Raw genomic sequence first — 21,496 nt, 5'->3', positions numbered from 1 at the left:
TAGTGTGAAGCCCCAAAGTTCAAGCAGCCAGCATGTCCTTATCAGGGTTTATCCCAGGATACTGACAATGGATGATGAACAGAATCAGAAGCAAAGGTGGAGGAAATATTTGTCTTCCCATTTGAAGAAGTTGTAGTTCCAGATCTTTGATTCAGCATCTCTGATTGGGATATGAAGTTTTAGGTTTTATGCAAGTTGCATCTCTCAGGTACACATCGCTGACATGAAAAGCAGCAAGTTCTCTTCCTTGTTCCCACCAAACTCCTCCTACCCCATACCCAGTCACAGACTTCTATATGATCCAAAGCCAGAAAAGATTATAAGGTGGTTGTTAAAACCTCACTCATTTTGGAGTCTTGCTGGACCACTGCAGGCTGACGGCAGTCCAGAGAGATGTGCCCATTTACTCGGTGTTAAGTCTTTGAATTAGAGTCTCTGCAGGAAACAGGTGTACATTCTAAATGAGGAATTGAGAAAAGTTTCATGAAGGGATGGTTTACAGAGGGGTGGGCAGTGCTGGGGAAGACAACAAGGTATGGTACCCTAGGGCTAGCCATTGCAAGGAGCATTCACCTTTTAGTTAGACCTAAAAGGGCAAGGAAGGGAGGAGTGGCTATATGAAGAAGGCCACCTGACAGGAGGTGTGGTCTTTTGTAGAGGAACACAATCAACTCATAGAGATGCACAGAGAGGGAACCACCTCACTAACAGCGTGACTTCATTCCCCTCCTGTCCTCCTAAATTTAGCCCATGCTGCCTATTATCCAACCCCAACCAAAGACTGAAAGACAAGGAAGCTCTTCATACTTAATGGTGATAGACTGAAAGCTTTCCCCCTAAGAGCAAAAACAATATAAGGATGCCTGCTTTCATCACTGCTACTCCACATGGTACTGGGAGTCCTAGCCAGAGCAGTTTGGGAAGAAAAAGTAAAACACTCTCATCATTTGGAATCACAATAGTCATCCAAATTGGAAAGGAAGAAATATTTACAGTTGCAGAAGACAGGATTCTACATATAGAAAATCCCAAGGAGTACACAAAAGATCTATCAGATCTAGTAAGTGAATTTAGCAAAGTTGCAGGGTACAAGATGAACTCACAAAAACCAGTGGCGTATGTATACATCATCAAAAAGTGATTCTAAAAAAAAATTCCAGAATAATAAAATACAATTCTTAGGAATAAATTTAGCCAAGGAGGAAAGACTTGTACACTGAAAGTTATAAAACTGCTGAATAAAATTTAAAAAGACCTAATTTAATGTAATGAAATTCCATTGTTATACATCAGAAAACTTATGGCAATACTCCTAAAATGATCTATGGATTTAATGTAATCCGTATCAAAACTCCAATGGCCATTTTTGCAAAAACGGAAAGATTGAACCTGAAATTTATAGGAAAGCCCCAAATAGCCAAAACAATGTCGAAAAACAGAAACAAAGTTGGAGAACTCCCACTTTCTGATTTCTCTCTCTCTCTTCTTTCTTTCTTTCTTTCTTTCTTTCTTTCTTTCTTTCTTTCTTTCTTTCTTTCTTTCTTTCTTTCTTTCTCTTTCTTTCTCTCTCTCTTTCCCTTCCTTCCTTCCTTCCTTCCTTCCTTCCTTCCTTCTTTTTCCTTCTTTTTCCTTCTCTCTCTCTCTCTCTCCCTCCCTCTCTGATGGAGTCTTGCTCTGTCACCCAGGCTGGAGTGTAGCAGCATGATCTCAGCTCACTGCAACCTCTGCCTCCTGGGTTCAAGCAATTCTCCTGCCTCAGGCTCCTGAGTAGCTGGAACTACAGGCGCACATTGCCACTCCTGGCTAATTTTTTGTATTTTAGTAGAGACAAGGTTTACTACAAAACTACAGTAATCAAAGCACTGTGATACCATCATAAGGATGGACATATAGACCAACAGAATAAAGTTGAGAGTCCAGAAATTAACCCAAACACCTATGGTCATGTGATTTTCAACAAGCGTGCCAAGATCATCCAATGGGGAAAAAGACAGTCTCTTCAAAACAGTGCTGGGAGAACTGGAAAACTACATGCAAAAGAATGAAGTTGGACCCCTACCTCACTCCATATACAAAGAGTAACTCGAAATGGATCAGTGACCTAAATACAGGAGCTAAAAGTATAAAACTATTAGAAGGAAACATAGGGGTAAATCTTCACGAGTTTGGATTTGGCAATGGATACTTAAATGACACCAAAGCACAAGCAACAAAAGAAAAAATAGATCAATTAGAGTTCACAAAAAGTAAAACTTTTGCAAATCAAACGATATTATCAATAAAGTGAAAAGGCAACCTACAGAATGGGAGGAAATATTTACAAATCATATCTCATAAGGGTTTAATATCCAGAATATATAAAGAATGCTTACAATTCAAAACAAAAATACAAACAATTTGAAAATGGGTAGTGAGGCCAGGCATGGTGGCTTATGCCTGTAATCCCAGCACTTTGGGATGCCAAGGTGGGTGGATCACCTGAGGCCAGGAGTTCAAGACCAGCCTAGCCAACATGGTGACACCCCATCTCTACTGAAAATACAAAACTTAGCCAGGCATGGTGGCACATGCTTGTGCTCCCAGCTACTGGGGAGGCTGAGGCGGGAGAATCACTTAAACCGGGAAGATGGAGGTTGCAGTGAGCCGAGATCATGCCACTGCACTCCGGCCTGGATGACAGAGTCAGATGCTGTCCCCTGCCACCCTGCCCCCAGAAAAAGAATGAAGTACTGATACTCACTACAACTTGGATGAACCTCAAACATTTTTGTGTTATGTAAAAGGAACCAGACACAAAAAGTTACATATTGTATGATTCCTTATACATGACATACCTTGAATAGGCAAATCCGAGACAGAAAGCAGATTCGTGGTTGTCAGAGAATGAGGAAGGGGAGATGGGGAGTTATTACTTAAAGCATATGGAGTATTCTTCTGGGGGGTGATGAAAAAGTGTTGAAACCAGAGAGAAGTGGTGGTGGTTGTATTAGGTTGGTGCAAAAGTAACTGCGGTTTTTGTCAAAACTTTTAATTACTTTTAATGGCAATTACTTTGCGCCAACCTAATGCAACATTGTGAATGCAATAAATGCTGCCGAACTGTACACTTTTAAATGACTAAAGGGGCAGGGCTTGGTGGTTCCTGCCTGTAATCCCAGCGCTTTGGGAAGCTGAAGCAGGGGGGATCACTTGAGATCAGAAGTTCAAGACTAGTGTGGGCAACCTAGCAAGACCTAGTCTCTACAGAAAATTTAAAAATTAGGTGGGGGTGGTGGGGTATGCCTGTAGTCCCAGGTACTCGAGACGCTGAGGTAGGAGGATGGCTTGAGCCCAGGAGTTCAGGGTTACAGTGAGCTATGATTTTGCAACTGCACTCCAGTCTAGGCAATGAACAAGACCCTGTCTCTTAAAAAAAAAAAAAAAAAATAGCCGGGCGCGGTAGCTCATGCCTGTAAGCCCAGCACTTTGGGAGGCTGAGGCAGGCAGATCACAAGGCCAAGAGATCGAGACCATCCTGGCCAAAATGGTGAAACCCGTCTCTACTGAAAATACAAAAATTAGCTGGGTGTGGTGGCAGGTGCCTGTAGTACCAGTTACTCAGGAGACTGAGGCAGGAGAATCACTAGAACCTGGGAGGTGGAGGTTCCAGTGAGCCGAGATTGCACCACTGCACTCCAGCCTGTGCAGGTGACAGAGGAAGACTCCGTCTCAAAAAAAAAAAAAGAAATACAGAACTATATTCTGTCTATGTGACATGCACTTTATGTAAAGACAAGTTGAAAGTAAAAGGATAAAAAACAATGTACTATGCAAATAGTTACAAAGACTGCAGAGACTATACTAATATCAGATAAAGTAGATGTCAAGAAGAAACTATTACAAAGATAAAGAGGGAGTTTTCTTAATAAAAAATGATTCATCCATGTAAGTGTATATTTTTAATAACAACTTCAAAATAGCTGAAGCAAAAATGGTCTCAAATAAATTAAGAAACATGTAAGTTTTCCATTATGGTTGTGCCACATGCTATTTAATCTTTTCCTGATTGATGGGCATTTAATTTGTTTCTGATTTTTTTTTTACTATTGCCACAATGAATATATTTGTTCGTGTGTACATATATCTATATCTATATCTACCTATACTTATGTAGTAGTGTCTACTTAGGAAAGATTCCTAGAATGGATTTGCTGGGTCAAAGGTCATTATGTCATTTTATTAACATTTTATCAAAATCATATTTTAGTTTGATTCAGTGCAGCCAAATTCTTCTTCTAAAAGACTTCATCAATTTACCCTCCTACCAACAGTGTATGAGTATACATTTCTTTTGTTGTTGTTCTAACACTGTTTTCCCATCGCTCCTTGGATAGAAATAAAATTTCTTCGCGTGCATTCAAGCCCCAGCCTGGCCCCTCCTTATGTCGCCAGGCCCTCCAGTGCTCCTACTCCCCTCTACTCTCGTCTCCAGCTCCAGTGACATTTCAGTCTCTATTGATTTGCTCCAGGACCTTTGCACCTGCTGTTTCCTCTGCCTGAAATACTTTACCCTTCATGCTTCTTTCAGTTTATTCCTACTTATCCTTCAGATCTCATGTCCTGACTTTGTAGAAGCCTTCTCTAACTTTCCTGAATAGGTCCATATCTCCATTATAGTTTCTCACAGAGCCTCTCATATATAGCATTTATCTAAGATACAGTTTTGCATTGGTTTTATTTATTTGTTTAAATGCTTTTTTGGTAGAGACATGGTCCCTATGTTGACGAGGCTAGTCTCAATCTCTTGGCCTCAAGCAATCCTCCTGCCTCAGCCTCCCACAAGTGAGCCACCATGCCTGGCCTGCACTGGTTTTCTTTCCTTCTTTATTTTTGAGACAGGGTCTCACTCTCTTGCCCAGGCTGGAGTGCAGTGGCATGATCATGGCTTACTGCAGCCTGGACTTCCTGGGCTCAGGTGATTCTCCGCCTCAGCCTCCCAAGTAGATGGGAATACAAGTGCCCGCGAGCAGGCCCAGCTAATATTTTGTATTTTTTGGTAGAGATGAGGATTTGCCATATTGCCCAAGCTAGTCTCAAACTCCTGGGCTCAAGGGATCCTCCTGCCTTGGCCTCCCAAATTGCTGGAATTACAGGCATGAGCCACCCTGCCTGGCCGTTCACTAATAGAGCTTTCTTACCAGTCTGGAGCTTTCTTTAGCTAATATTCAGATGGGTAGATTCTCTCTGTGCCAAGAAACCAACATAGATGATAATAAAAACTCTCTCACTATTTCCACACAGCTGAGCATAGGCACAGAAAAGAGAAAGTTCCAGGGGGTAAGTTCTGAGAGCAACAGCATAGCACAATGAGAAAAAAGCCATTCTCTGGAGAGAGACATCAAACATTCTGAAGAAACTGTGTGGAAGCTCCAGGATTTTAACAGATCTGTCCATAGCAAGCAAGAACAGGGATTGCTAGAGCCATGCAACTAGAGTTGTTGAAGACTGTACAGGAAACAGGAAGTTTGAGGTATTGGGGATAGGGAGACAGAACCTTCTGCAATTAATAGGTCTGATATAAGAAATACACCACCCACATGCAGACTGGTCAATCAACCACAGAAGAATATCAGATCCTGAAGGGAGGCAGAGGAAGATGATATCACAGAGACAGTCCTTTTAAAGCCCCATATTGCTAATGGTTTCACCAATTGAGTAAGAAACAATGGATAATAATGGTTGAAACACAAAGCATCACGTCTATAGTTTATCATATATAATTGTGCTTGGAAGTTGACTGCAGTAAACTGTGGCTCACATGACAGAATGATCTTAATTATTTTTAATTAGTTTCTTTTGTAGTTAATCTAAAGTCCTGAGTAAAATAATTCACGGTAGCATTGCCACAAAGACATGTGGAAACTGAAAACTGTAGGCATAATTCTGGGGTCCAGGATGGGCAGCTGAAGAGAGCAGCCCTTCTACAGATGACACCAAAATAAGCCGTGTTTGAGCATGTGTGATCCTTCATGTCTCATAATCTGTGGATCCAGCGCTCATGGACATTTAAAAGAAAGGCATGCCTTTTTAGGCAGCTTCTCAGCATGTTACTGATGACATGCTTTAAGGTTTCTCGTACAGAATCTGATGATTCTTAAATAAATTAGAATCCCAACAGTTTTGCTAGTCAGTATTCATTATACAGTCACTTAGAGCTAAGCCTTGAGAAATAAAATTCCAACTAAGAATAATAACAAAAACCGGGAATGGCACCCTTGAAATACTAGTTCCTTATCCCTAGGATTTTACTGTAATGAGAATATTATCATGTATATAGTTTAATTTATAATATACATTTTTAAATTTCATGATTTCATAAGGTAAGGCAGTCTCCAAGAAAAATTAAAAGCCATCTATATGAATGTCCAAATTTTCAAGAACGATTTCATAGCCTGGTTGAAAATTGTGTGCTCTCTCCATCACCTTGCAATTTGAAGAACTGCAAAAGCATGAATAATACAAAAGGATGTTAAACTTTTCAACAAATCCAGATGGGTACCAATGTCATTGAGAATTCCTGAGAATCACCTTGATTGCTGCTTCAGACCTAGGAGCTTGAATTGAATATCACTTACCAGTTAGAATCTATTGGCTTAAGTGATGACAGTTTCTACAATAACATTGGTATTGTTTACTTTTAAAATTGTACAGACACTAAGTTTGTATTTTTATCAAATAAAAAATGTCCAAACTTTAACATTCAGTCATTTCCCTTGCTAGCCTTCTATTTCTTCTCCCTTATCATTTAGACTTTGGTGCAATAGAAAGAATGATGGATTGTGAAATGTAGGCCAGTTTTTTTTTTTTTTTTTCTTTTGAGACAGAGATTGTGCAGTGGCACAATCTCGGCTCACTGCAACTTCCACCTCCCGGGTTCAAGAGATTCTCCTGCCTCAGCTTCCTCAGTAGCTGGGATTATAGGCGTGTGCCACCATGCTTGGCTAATTTTTGTATTTTTAGTAGAGACAGGGTTTCACCTTGTTGGCCAGGCTGGTCTCGGACTCCTGACCTCAGGTGATCCACCCTCCTAGGCCTCCCGAAGTGCTGGGATTATAGGTATGAGCCACCATGCCCGGCCTGCAGGCCAGTTTCAACGCTAACCTTTGCTGGGACCTTGCAAATCTCTTCTTCATTTTGCATCTTAGTTGTCCCTTCTGCAAAATGAGAGAGTTGGACTAGATGTCCCTTTCAGCCATGATTCTAGGGTTTCCATTGTTCCACACAGTCACTGGATGAAGAGACATCACCAATGCAAAGACTGAGCCGCCATGAGAACTCACGTTATGTCTTGCAAGACTTGAGGCTGGGTATAATGGAGGCCTAAAGTCTTTACTTCCAATCTTAGGTAGCAGGGAAATATGTCCATTTGTGGGTTATGCTGCTCATCATCCCTCTACTCCCTGTCTACCCACACCATGCTATGTCCTGGATATTCAGAGTCAGGGCTTGTCAACACAGAAGACTCGCACACTTGTGTGATGCTTTTGCTGATCCTGTTCCTTTGACAGAAGATCTTTCTGCTTCTCTACCTAGAAACTCTCACTCATTCTTTTCATTTTGTCTTTTAATTTTATATTTTGACATAATTTCACATTTGGAGAAAAAATGCAAAATCACTACAAAGAATTCTCATATACCTTCTACTCAGATCCCCAAAATGTTAACTTTTTACCACACTCCTCTCTCTCTCCCTCTAGCTCCCAGAATTTTTTTTTCTGAGCCACTTAAGCATCAGTTTCAGACATGATGCCCCTTTACTCCAGGTACTTCAGCGTGCTCAACCTGAAAAATAAAACCAAGGCGTTCCCCTACATAACCATAATGTAAATATAAAAATCAGGGAAATAACGTTAATGCAGTATTGTCCTCTAACCTAGATCTAGATGTTGCCAATTGTTGCTTTAATGTGGTACAGTTCCTCGGTCTTTCTTTCCTTTTCCTGACACTGACAGTTTTGAAGAGATAAGTACAGCATTTTTAGAGTGTACCTCAATTAGTCTTAGAAAGGTCCCTCATCGTTATATTCAAGTTATGCACTTTTGATGTGAATGCCACAGAAGTAATGTGCTGTTTTTCTCAATGAATCACATCTTACTTTTTAAAGTGAAAGTCATTCTTCAATCTCCTCCATTCCTACTCCCCTCCTGAGAGGTAAATAACCACTGTTAATGATTGGTATTCATCTAGTATTTTGTCTATGCACTTACATACACACATCTCTATATACAGGCACACTTGTACCCTTTAAAAACATAACAAAAATGAGAACACTATATACATACTGCTCTGGAATTTACCTTTTTTCACTTAAGTCTACATCTTTGGGAATCTTTCCATGTCAGTGCATGCAGATTTCCTTTATTCTTTTTAAAGTGGCTATATATATATATATATATATATATATATATATATATTTTTTTTTTTTTTTCCCCTAGAGACTGCATCTGGCTATGTTGCCCAGGCTTGTCTCAAACTCCTGGGCTCAGGAAATCTGCCCTCCTCAGCCTCCCAAAGTGTTAGGCTTACAGGCGTGAGTCACCACACCCAGCCAAAAGTGGCATAATATTTTTTAATAGTATAAACGTGTTCTTGTTTAGTTTGTTCCCTACTAATGAACATTTCCATTTTTTTCTATCACAATGTTTGTACATAAATTTAAGAACATACCTCATTTATAATTGTGATAGATGCTACCAAATAGCTCTCCTAACACACTTTTCCAGTTTGTATTCTCATCTACTGTGCATGAGATAATTTGCGTTTTTCTGACTGTTGGTGATGTGGAGCACCTATTCATGGCCTTTGGGTTTCCTGTTCTGTGAATTGCCTGTTAGTGGTCTTTGCTGTGAGAATGCTGAACTGGTCGGTCTTTTTCTGACTACTTATTTCTCCAGGCCTCACTCAACTCTGTTCCTCTGCAGAGGCTTCTCCATTTCCCCTAATCAGCCACCACCCCCTCCTCTGCTGTCCCATAACACTGTTCACACCGTGCCCAGGCCTTCATTTACCAACCATTCCATACAGAATCTACTCATTCCAAAAGTGTCCACTGTGAGCCCTCTCTGTGCTTGGCCTTGGGCTAGGTGCTGGGTGGAAAGACACGAGCCACTCATCATAGACTCCATGCTAAAGTTCAGTTTTGAAACGCAGCTTTGAGCATAGAAAACAGCATGAGTTTTAGATCTAGACATAACTTGAGTTGAATTCCAGCTTCACCACTTCCCAGCTGTGTAACTCAGAGCAAGTCACTTGATCACTCCAAGTCTCCATTTCCATACTAGTGAGGTGGGGCTAATTCCTCCCTTAGAGAGTCACTTGAAGCTGGACAAGAGACAATATATCTGAAGTGGTTAGCCAGGGCCCATTTACACAGTAGGCTTGCAGTGAATGAATGGTAGTTGAAAGGCAACTGTTAAGAGGTCAAAATCAGTTAGTTCTCAGAGGTTCTAGGAGCCATTAATAAACTGGAAAATAAAAAGGAAGGAGGCAGCTCCTCTGTTTGCAATGCAAAGGATATGGATGAGTGCCGCTTGCCCAGATCCTGCTACAGAACATCTTCTATCTTTCCTGGTCTCTGCAGCAGATTTCTGCTTTGTCCTGGCCCCTGTCCCAATTCAGCTGTGCACTGTTGATGTACTACTGCCACTGCTGTGGGAAGAACAGGTGCTTTCCTTCTCAAATAAATGTTGGTCTCTTTAGAAGATACTGTGTAAGAAATACTTCAGGATACTTATGCAAGCTGTCACCCATGATTTCAAGAAGTAGGGGCTGGGCACTGAGGTTCACACTGAGGCGGGAGGACTGCTTGAGACAGGAGTTCAAGACCAGCCTGGTCAACATGGCAAGATCCCATCTCTACAAAAATGTATATATCTTTAAATTAGCCAGGTGCAGTGTGGCGATCCATGCTTCTTGGGAGGCTGAGGTGGGAGCATCTCTTGAGCCCAGGAGGTTGAGGCTGCAGTGATCTGTATGCACACCACTGCACTCCAGCCTGGGTGACAGAGTGAGACCCTGTGTCGGAAAAAAAAAAAAGGAGAAGCGGGGACTAGAGACAGCTTCAATTAGAAAGAGAAATGCTGTGTATGTGGAGAGAGAGGCTGAAGTGGAAAGTTTCCCTGAAGACCCAAAACTTCAGCAGAGTAGGGTGAGTGGTTATATGTTAGAAGGACAGGGAGAAGGACTTTACAGGCAGTGGAGTGTTCTTTGCAAAGGCACAGATGTGGGAGGGCATAGTGTGTTCTGGCAACTGCTCAGGATTCAGCGTCAATGGTAGGCAGATGTCAGCTCAAGAAGTGCCTTTTATGCCATCCAAAGGACTCTAGGTTTTAAGATATAAACTAAAGGGGTAGGCTGAAGCATTCTGAGCATGGGAAAGCAGTAAATCTGTGTTGAATGCATGTGTGACAGTTGGAAGATGGGACATGGTAATTAGGAGTACAGTCATGTGTCATTAAAGACTGGGATATGTTCTGAGAAATGCATCATTAGCTAACTTCATTGTTGTACAAACATTATTGAGTGTATTTACAGAAACCTAGATGGTATAGTCAACTACACACCTAGGCTATACGGTAGAGCATATTGCTCCTAGGCTAGATAACTGCATGTTACCGTACTGAATACTATAGGTGATTGTAACACAATGGTATTTGTATATCTAAATATGGAAAAGGTACAATAAAAATATGATAAAATAATCTTATGGGGCCACTGTAGTATGTGCAGTCTGTTTCTGACTGGAACATTATTAAGTAGCACATGACTGTATGTCCTAAACTTAAGGCCTTCTATAAGTGTTACTTAGCCTTTCTACATCTGTTCCCTCCCTCCCTCCCTCCCTCCCTTCTTTCCTTCCCTTCCTTTCTTTTTTTTGGTGAAATAAGAATTTAAAATATCAACTTGAAAGTGTTGGCCAGGCTCTGTAATTCAGGCTCACACCTGTAATCCCAGCACTTTGGGAGGAAGAGGCGGGAGGCTTGCTTGAGCCCAGGAGAGCAGGAGTTCAAGACCAGCCTGGGCAACACGGGATACCACAGCTCTATAAAAACAAAAAGAAAAAAAAAAAAAAAAAGAAGAAAGAAAAATTAGCAGGTACCAGTAGCGTGAGCTTGCAGTCCCAGCTACTTGAGAGGCTGAGGTGGGAGCAACACTTGACTGTAAGGTAGGTTACAGTGAGATGTTATAGTGCCACTGCACTCCAGCCTGGGTGACAAGAGCAAGACTTCATCTCAAAAAAAAAAAAAAAAAAAAAATACAACCCACAAAATATTGTTGAAATTTAAAATATTATATATAATAGATATATAGGAGTAATACCGGCATTTAATAAAAGCTCAATATTTTTAAAAAGGTGACATTTGTTTTATACAATACACATTACCTAAACAAACAATCCAGTCACCTGTGAGCTGCTTCTATGCCTCTTTCCTTATCTGCAAAGTGGTTCTCCAGTTTTACCTTTTCATAGTACCCTGTCCTTCTCCTTCCCAGCACTTACCACAATGTTAATTAAATGTTCTAATTCTTTTCTAGCCAAACTCTTAGACTTTAACCGTTTTCCCAGCCAGACTCCTGGCTCTGTGAGACCAGTTGCTTAAAAATGTAGTGCTTATCTGCACTTTCTAACACCACCCATCTCTTAACACACGTAAGTCACACTTATCTTGAGGAGAATTGAGAGGGGCCAATGAACTGGCAAAGTGTTTCATTATGACAGGAGAAAAATAGCTCAGAGCAGTCTATGCTATATTAAAAGTATGCAACAATTTACTTTATTTTAATATTTTTTTACATTCCTGGTAACTCACAGAACAAAACAATTTATTTTTATTTCTATTTAATAATTTAAGAAATAAAGATGGGGTCTCACTATGTTGCCCAGGCTGAGTTTGAACTCCTGGACTAAAGAGATCCTCCCACATCACCCTCCCAAAGTGCTGGGATTACAGGCATGAGCTACCATGCCTGGCCCCTCAATTTTTTTTTAAATTAAAGATATGGGGTCTCTTATCCAGGCTGGAGTGCAGTGGTGTAATCATAGCTCACAGTGACCTTGAACTTCCAGGCTCAAGCAATCTTCCCACCCCAGCCTCCTGAGTAACTAGGACTACAGGCCTGCCCCATCACACAGCTAATATTTAAAATTTAAATTTTTTTTAAATTTTAATTTTTATTTAATTTTTATAAAAGGATTTTATAAAAACGAGATTTATTCTTTATCTAATTTTATTTTTTGAGACAGGATCTCAGTCTCTTACCCAGGCTGGAGTGCAGTTGCGTGGCGCATCACCGCGCCCGGCTAATTAAAAAAAAAAATTTTTTTTTTCTATTTTCTTTTTTTTTTTTTTTTTTTTTTTAGACGGAGTCTCGCTCTGTCGCCTAGGCTGGAGCGCAGTGGCCGGATCTCAGCTCACTGCAAGCTCCGCCTCCCGGGTTTACGCCTCCTGCCTCAGACTCCCGAGTAATTGGGACTACAGGCGCCCGCCACCTCGCCCGGCTAGTTTTTTGTATTTTTTAGTAGAGACGGGGTTTCACCGTGTTAGCCAGGATGGTCTCGATCTCCTGACCTTGTGATCCGCCCGTCTCGGCCTCCCAAAGTGCTGGGATTACAGGCTTGAGCCACCGCGCCCGGCCAATTTTTAAAAATTTTTAAGAGATAGCCTCTCGGTATATTACCGAGGCTGGTTTCGAATTCTTGGCCTTAAGAGATCCTTCCCCCTTAGGCTCCCAAAGTGCTGAGATTACAGGTGTGAGAAACCCCACCAGCCTGGCCAGGCATTCAAAATTTATCATGCCCAGAGGGACCTGAGTATGAGACCTCAGTCAGCTCCATCCCCATGTACACTAGCAATTGTTTAAAGGCACTTTGTTCTTTTCTGTCCTGTACAAGCATCACCCTTTATCTTCGTGTTCCTAGAATTCCTGATAGAAAGAACAACGTATAGCCAATGGATAGGTTGTTATTTTTTTTTTCTTTTTTCTTTTTTTTCTTTTGAGACGGAGTCTCGCTCTGTCGCCCAAGCTGGAGTGCAGTGGCGCGATCCTGGCTCACTGCAAGCTCCGCCTCCTGGGTTCACGCCATTCTCCTGCCTCAGCCTCCCGAGTAGCTGGAACTACAGGCGCCCGCCACCGCGCCCGGCTCATTTTTTGTATTTTTAGTAGAGACGGGGTTTCACCATGGTCTCGATCTCCTGACCTTGTGATCCGCCCGCCTCGGCCTCCCAAAGTGCTGGGATTACAGGCGTGAGCCACCGCGCCCGGCAGATAGGTTGTTATTTTAACGTAAATTCTTGCCATACAATTTAGCAAGGGCCTCTTTTCTTTTTTCCTTTAAAAATTCACTTGTAGCCGGGTGCAGTCGCCCACGCCTGTAATTCCGGTACTTTGGGAGGAAGAGGTGGAAGGATCAATCCCTTTAAGCCAAGAGTTCGAGCTTCCTGGCCAACCAAATAACTCACTTGAAACTGCAGCTAAGATCATGTATTAAATTAAAGGTAACTTGAATTGATGCTCCCAGGTTGCATTCCTGAGACTTGGCCCAAATAAATTCTCTATTTATATTAACTTTGCCTCAGTTTTTCCCTTAGGTTGATAGTTATTTCTAAAGTTGTACAAATGGGTTTACCTTGAGTATTAAAATAAGGTGTGAGAAAGGCAACTGAAACCAGAGGCTCCCATCACAGTCTCGTAGCCTTCGGAGGCTTCCAAAGGATCAGCATTAACTCCAATATTTAGCAGTAGTGCAGCTCTTCAAGATTCATAAAGTGTTAAATCTGTTGCCTGGAATTCCAGAAACACGGGGAGGAAGCGCCCAGTGTGAACTGTGTTCAACTTAAACCTAAAGGTAAAAGCGACCAGCCTAAGATCAGGAGCGCAAGGAAGAAGCTTGAAGCCATGCGCTCTCAAGGAGGCATTTCCCGCTCCAGGGCTACCCAGGACCGCGGGCCAAGCTGCCAGCCGCCACGGCCCTCGTCACGCAGGCGATCAGCTCGGCTCCCGCGCCACGTGGCACTGGGGGGGCGTCCACCAAGCGCCAGGGAGAAGGAGGCAGAGCCCGGCCTCAATCCCGCCTGGGTCCTCATGGGACTTGTAGTTTTCCTTGCGGACATAACAGGGCACGAACTCCGCGGCTTTTGCCCGGTAAATAGCATCTTTTCCGTACGAGTCATTCAAATAATAGACGCAGCCTAGGTAACTTCAAGAGAAGATGGGAAGGGGAAGGGGCAAAGCAAAGAAGGCAAACCTAAAGATGATAGGCGGGGCAGAGAAAGGGTTCGCACTCAGTACGCATGCGCACAGCAGGCGCGGCAGGTGGGCGGACACAGAAAGGCGACGCCGAGAGCCGGGTTGTCCCGGAAATGCCTTCCCTCCTCCCGGGTCTGCGTGGACGCGGCCTCCTTACCTCATTTGTCGTCGCCCCTCCCCGTCTCTCTACGCGTTTTGGTTCCCGGCTGGTGCTTCCTGTTTGCAACCGCGGCAGTGAGTATGTCTGTGACGGACCCCGAACCACCCGCGGCCTGGGACGCCTGCCTACCCTACGTCTCTCCCGCCGGGCTGTGGAACTAGCGCGTGCCCCCTCGCCAGCCTCGACGTCTCCCGTCCGCCCCTCACTCGTGGCAGGGCGCAGCTCCTGGTTCCTCAGTTGCGCGCCTACCCACGCTGCCTGGCTGCGGGTCTCGGGGTCCGCGTCTCCCTGGCCCTCCAAGGGCTAAGGCCGTGATTCTGGAGCGGCTGGGCGTCCGGGGCCTCGGTGGGGGTGGCGTGTCTGCCGTTTTTACTTCCCCGCAAGACACCCAGTCTTGTAGGGAAGCCAGTCAGTGAAGCGCAGAGATCTCGGCGCGCCGAGGGGGAATCCAGTCTTTGAGGACCGAGTAGTCCCGGGCCACCTCCCGCCTCTGCTGTCAGAAGCAGCAGCTGCAGCCGTGGAATCCAAGATTTCGGGAGCTGTGTCCCTTTCCTCATGTAAAACAAGTAGACTTGGACTGTGTTTACTAAGGCGCCCTTTATCCCTCCCATCCTGTGAGCGGACAGTTGCCTTCAACTTTCGGGAAGAGCTGCCGGTTCGGTGGAAAAGCTGTGGCTGGGAATCAGGAGGCCTGTGTTCTAGCCGTGGCTCCCCCACGAACTCGCTGGCGACTCCCAAAAGCTCTTATTGAGGCTGGATTTAAGATTATTTCAGATTACACTATTGAATTAGGGGCTCCATTAGGGCCTTTTTCGCTCAGTAAGTTTATCTGAGCCCGTTTCTCCAACTATAAAACGAGAGCGTTCAGTTTGATGACTTTTCAGGTCCCCTCAGAAGCTCTTGACTTTGTGGTTTTCTTTTTCTTTTTAAACTTTTATCTAAGACCGTTAGAGAAGTGACTTCGTGTTTTGAATAGTTAGGCTGTCACATACAAAGACTTTTAAATGGATTGTGTGTATATTTAGGAAAGCATTATGCTTTGGAGACAGTTTAGCATTGCTGCTTTCAAGGGAATCTGAAGATGAGGAATAAACTCAGGAAGGATCGCAAGTGATGATTATAGTAGTATGTTAGGTATCAGGGTAAGAGACTGCATGACCGAAGGAAAAGGGCTAAGGGAAAGGTGAAGGAAATGTTTCCGGATAGGATTAATTCTCATGAAAATCATGTCTATATCCCAAGAAGAGCTGGGACTTACGTGACTAAATTTAGCTTATTTTTTTCCCACCGAAATACTGTGTTCTGTCTTTTGTGACCTTTGTTTTACACATTTGGATTCTCCACCCCAATCTCAGATTTGATTCAGAGTGGCCGTCGCATTTGAAAAATGGACATTTTAACCCCTTAGTCAGTTGTGTTTCACCTGTCACTATGAGGACAGCTTATTAAGAGTAAGAAAGAAATTTTACGTTGAAAGTATATTCATCACATTCCAATGACATTTGGACTGAAAATGAGGCTGTGGTTTTGATTTAAATCGGCCTGAAAGGAATGCCTATGTCATCAAGAAGGAACATCTAGGGAGGCTAAAGGTGCTTTGGAAGTAAGCAAAAGGTCAGAATGACCAGTAGGTAGACTGTGAGAGCAGAAGGATTGATTAAAGTTTGTATGAAGTGGGGCGGGGCACGATAGTTCATGCCTGTAAATCCCAGCACTTTGGGACGCCGAGGCGGGGGGATCACCTGAGGTCAGGAGTTCCAGACCATCCTGACCAAAATCGAGAAATCCCGTCTCTACTAAAAATACAAAAATTAGCCGGACATGGTGGCACATGCCTGTAATCCCAGTTACTTGAGAGGCTGAGGCATGAGAATCACTTGAACCCGAGAGGCAGAGGTTGCGGTGTGCCGAGATCGCGCCATTGCACTCCAGCCTGGGCAACAAGAGCGAAACTCCGTCCCCCCCAAAAAAGTAAATTCTGAAAGCTTAAATAAGCCTTAAGATGTCTAGTTTAAAACAATTCGGTCAATGAACACTGCTCCCTCTTTTGAATGGGAAGAGCCTTTGCAGTTATTCTATAACTGTTTTATATTTGTTAAGCTATTTTAATTCTTAGATAAGTTTCATTTCCATTTCCATTATATTTTAGGATCTTATATAAGAAACATTTTTTCTGGTCATGGGATTGATAAAGTCTTTGAGTACTAACTTGGGAGATTCTTGGATGATAAACTGACAAATGTGTGTTTTCCTTCCAACTAAAATGTCTCATTCATAGTTTTTAAACTCTGCTGGGAGGTAAAATGGATATTTGTGAGGTAAACTTAGGTGTTAGAACCAATGCAAATATTGGAATGAAGGAAGACTTTTTTTTTATTTGAAATTACTTATTTGAAAATTGTATTTAAAAATGTTAGTGAACAGTTGGTTGAGAATCACAGAAATGTGAATCACTTCTAGCTGTGTTCTTAACCGGCCGCATGACCTCGGATAGGCTTCCTATCTCTTTGTACTTAAGTTTCCTGTGGGTAGATTGAGGAGTTTGTATGAGATAATCTGATTTTGTTATCTAGTTAGTATACTTGGGAGTCACGTACAGGGATCAAAAAGCCAAGAAAGCCTTCTGAGTCAAGGGTTTGTGTGTGTGTGTATGTAAAAAACATATATATTGTCCTCTGAGAATACTCTTTTTTAAACAAGTAAATTAAATTCATTTGAATGTAATTAAAGCGGTAACATAAACCAAAACAGCCTCAGGCAGACCTTAACCCTGGCATATATAAGCTACCTAAATAAGAGAGCACATTATGCCCAGCACAATTTTCAAGTACAGAAGGTACAAAATCCTCTTAAAGGCCATAGGGGCTAAACTGTTAAATTCATTTTTTACATTTCAGGGAAAGAGATAAATCCTTCGACCCAAGGAATTCAGTTTTTATTATGGTTCTGTAGTTTATTTTTGGCATACATTCACCGGTGTGCCTATGGCTCTATTCTTAATCCCTTTCCTTTGGGATGGCTCCAGGAGGAGGACAAATTTGTAACTCTGTAATTTAGCTCTTTAATTTTTTTCTGTGCTGCACTGGAATTATGTTTTATCTTAAGTTCACACTGGATCCTCAGGATGGATCCAGTGAGGATTTTGAAAGAAGCATAATTCCTTTGACTTCTTTTAGAATTAATTTACCTATTAAATAAAAAGGAAAGGATTCATCTTTTATTTGAATTCCTCTGAGGCTAACAATTCAATATAAACTGATAAATGCTATGAGCATTATTCAGACAGCCACATTCAATTTGTGTGATAATAACAGCATAGCCACCTGAAGGACAGTACAACAAGGGCACAGGCATATGATACCTTTTAGAAGAAAAGCATTACAGGTTGGTTTATTTATTTCTGGAAAACAAACAAAAAACTCTAGCAAGAATGTAGTACCTTTTTGGCCCTTGTCCATTTGGTTCTTGGGATTAAGGTGGTTCTATTAATAGAACTACCATCACAACACCCTGACATTTTGGGCAGAAATTTGAGTGGCTAAGCAAACAACTGTTTTTAATTTTATGTGTATAGCTACAAGTGGAAAAAAGAATAAATTGGCATTGTTATTGCTGTCTGAGCTGTCCTTGATGTTTGGACACACACTTATTTTTCAAGAGCTCTCTTTTTAATCAGTAGTCCGTCAGTACCTAATGGAAACATCTGTGTAGATACAAGAATTTCTAAGACTTTGGAATAGTTGAAAGACAGCAGAGAAATTTATCCTATCATAATTTCTGTATTTTAAGCACATACTAGATTTATGAGGGCTGAAGAACAAATGCCTGGTGTTATATTTCATTTGTGAAATCAATAGATACTTATAGATGGCCCCCAAAATACCAGTTACTCTGCTTGGCTTTGGTGATTCATTGTTTAGCAGAGTGTATATAGTTCCTGCCCCTTCTGGGGTTTGTGGTCTGTGCTTCTGGGAGATTTACATTGAATAAATAATTAGAAATGTGATGAGTGTTGTGAAATGTGAAGTGCTATGGAAGCCTATAAAAGGGGCATTTAATTTAATCTGGTGGGAAGTGATTTTGAGCCGAGTTTAAAAGATGAAGGCTGAGAAGGATTTAATATGCTCACAGTACTAAGTGTTTCACTTTATGCATTTATTCCCAAAGTTGGGAGTTTTCTCTCAATTTTTGGTCTTTATTACGTTTGTATTTTATACACATTTTTATAACTAGCACAGGAGTAAATAGGTTTATCAGTTTGGTTTTTCTTTTTTTTTTTAAATGGGGTCTTGCTCTGTCACCCAGGCTGGAGTGCAGTGGTGTGATCATAGCTTACTGTCAACTTTGAACACTTGGGTTCAAGCTATCCTCCCTCAGCCTCCCAAGGTGGGAGGTACAGGTGAGTACTCATCCACCTCTGACATTGGCCCTGTGTTCTCATTCAACCAATTCTGTTGGTACTGCCTGTTGACTACCAGATTTGCTTACCCAGGAGTTAGACAGCAAGCATGGGGAATGCCTGGCACACAGAATATATGGAATTAGTGTTAGGATTTTAGTAACTTCACAGTTGGAAAGAGGAAAATATGAAGAGCTATTCGCATAGGGTAGATTATAGGAGAGAATGCAAATTTTGAAAGCTACATCATCAAGGATTAAAATTTTGCTGCTAGCTTTGTCTCTATGATAATGTGGTCATGTAGCTTAATGCTTATTCCTTCAAAAAGTTCATTCTTTTCATTTTCCTCCCTTTGTGCCTAATGCTCAGTCTCTTGCACTAGTTTCTGAAGTGGTCTTCTTTTATATCTGCCCTATATGCTGTTGTTAAAACTGGTATTAAAATGCTCTTTTATTCATGGTACCTTATTGCTCCAAAATTTTTAATGGCATCCTGCTTCCCCAGGAAACGATGGCATTGAATGTAGATCATACTTGGAGCCCCTGGGATTGGCAAATTTTTTTTTTAAGAAACCAGATAGAAAATATTTTAGGTTTTTAAGTCATATGATATCTTAACTACTCAACTCTGCCCTTGTGGGAAAGTAGCCTTCGATAATACCTATAGAAATGGGGGTGGCTGTTCTCAATAAAACCCTACTTACAAAAACAGGTGGCTGGCTCAGACTGTAGTTTGCTAACCCTGAGAACTTGACAGCAAAAAGAAGAGATAAATAGTAGTTAGAACGTATAGCAGATCAAATAATTTTTTTTCCATATAGGTAAGATCTAATAATGTTTTTAGGTAGAAAGGAAGAAACTTGTGACTAAACCTGTTTGATGTTTTTGGTGGGGGGCCAGGTTAGAGATAGGATCAGGTATACATGTTGTTGAATTATTTCTCAAAGGGAAGAGAGACAACAGTAATTGCAAAATCATCAAATATTTATAGAGGTATAGAGGTAGAGGAGAAAGAATAAATTCAGATGCACTGAGGTAGATGAGAGTACCTATGAGGATTTGTTTGATTTCCTTAGGAAAATGAAAGCAGAAGTAGGAGAGGGCAGAGGATAATTGGAAGCTTAGAATGGGGAAAGGATGTTTTAGTACTGTGGAGAATATTTTCAGGCAGTGGTTACCAGTATTTTGAAGATGACACCTTGTTTAACCTCGAAACAATTTGTGGACCACCCCATCATTGTAGTTACATTTTTAGTATTCATCAATGGAGAATATGCATATTAAAAAAAAGCTACTACTCAGTTCTCTCTTAGATGACTTTGTATTTTGTTAACCACAACATTGACTGCACATTTGAAAAATGTTAATACATGTATGTGAGAGATAGTCTTTATGTAATGCATTGCCCTGGGTACCCACCAAGATAACTAATTTAACAGCTTCCCAGGAGGCTGAAAGCTCGTAAGTTAGAAATCATTGCATTCTAATGAATCAACAATAAGAGAATAAAGGATTGCTTAGAAGTAGTATTCTGTCAAAATTAAAATGAACTTATAATGAACACTTTGAAGGATTCTATAACTTTTTATCCAGTAGTACTTGGCAGCTTTGAGTAAGATGACAGAAGCAAAATGATCTAGGGTTAGGCATAACATTATATAGAAGGTCAGAATAAACATTTAGCTTATTCTTTCTTTAAATTACCTTTTCCTGAGATCACACCCTGTTTCATTAATCACTTCTCTATGGTGATCAAATTGGCATCTCCTTTTCTTAACCATTTTGTTGATTTCATGTTCCCCTTTTACACCTTACTGAATATTTTCATTTGGGTATCTTACTATTTCACATTTAACCTACTGAAAAGAAAGCTTCTTATCGTTCCTTTGAAAGGAGCTCTCTGCTGATTTCTGCTTGGAGTAGAGAATCTACAGAGATGCTGAAGTTGATGGGAGACTGTGGATAGATTGGGAAAAATATGAATTAGGTGTGGGATTCATTGAAGAAGTTGAACAATGTCATGACTGGTAAATGATGGTGATGAGAAAGTAGAGAAAACCTACTGTTTGCTTCTACCATTTGTTTTTTTAATTTTAGCCAAATAAAATCAAATTTTGCATTTTTGAAAATTAACTTGACTTTTGTACACTCTTACAAATATTCAAATACATGTTCTCTATTTTATTTCCTTAATCCAATAATGTTGTAATCCTATTTCTTTCTAATTAATAAGCAATATATTCAGTACCGATGCCCATTTAAGTGTGCTGTTACTCTCTAATCATTATTATTCCTTTCATAAGTAGATCTGGGCATAGGAACCAATCAGAAACAATCGCTTCAGCAACCAAGACCATTGTTCACCATGGAGGAACCCATGGATACGTATCCTCTGAGCCTCTATCTGCAATACCATTCACTGGGCAGCAGTCTTTTGAGCCAAGTGGCAAATTTGGACAGTATCCATCTGATGCAGATGAACCACATTCAGGCATTGGGGAGGTGGAGGACACAGAACAGCTAAATCAATGTTTGATCCAACACTTCCATCTCATTAAGACAAGTTTGACTTTTCTTTGGTTTTTATTTCATGGAATACATGAGAATCTCTTAACTGTTGGAGTTTCCAAGGAGTCATACCCTGTGACTTCA

General features: G+C 41.4%; 1 long non-coding RNA gene across 2 annotated transcripts; it reads left to right on the top strand.

Moving 5' to 3' along the window:
* Window positions 1-14,395: 14,395 nt before the first annotated feature.
* LOC141406950 (uncharacterized) lies at window positions 14,396-21,288 on the top strand. 2 transcript variants are annotated; one of them, XR_012424564.1, is made up of 3 exons: window positions 14,396-16,049; window positions 18,752-18,845; window positions 21,151-21,288. It is a non-coding gene; the product is annotated as an uncharacterized lncRNA (long non-coding RNA). The 2 variants fall into 2 exon arrangements; XR_012424563.1 differs by having other exon boundaries at window positions 14,396-16,060.
* The last annotated feature ends 208 nt before the right edge of the window (window positions 21,289-21,496 follow it).

Source organism: Macaca fascicularis, chromosome 15, assembly GCF_037993035.2.
Source record: "Macaca fascicularis isolate 582-1 chromosome 15, T2T-MFA8v1.1".
NCBI lineage: Eukaryota > Metazoa > Chordata > Mammalia > Primates > Cercopithecidae > Macaca > Macaca fascicularis.
This window is presented reverse-complemented; position numbering and strand designations above follow the sequence as displayed.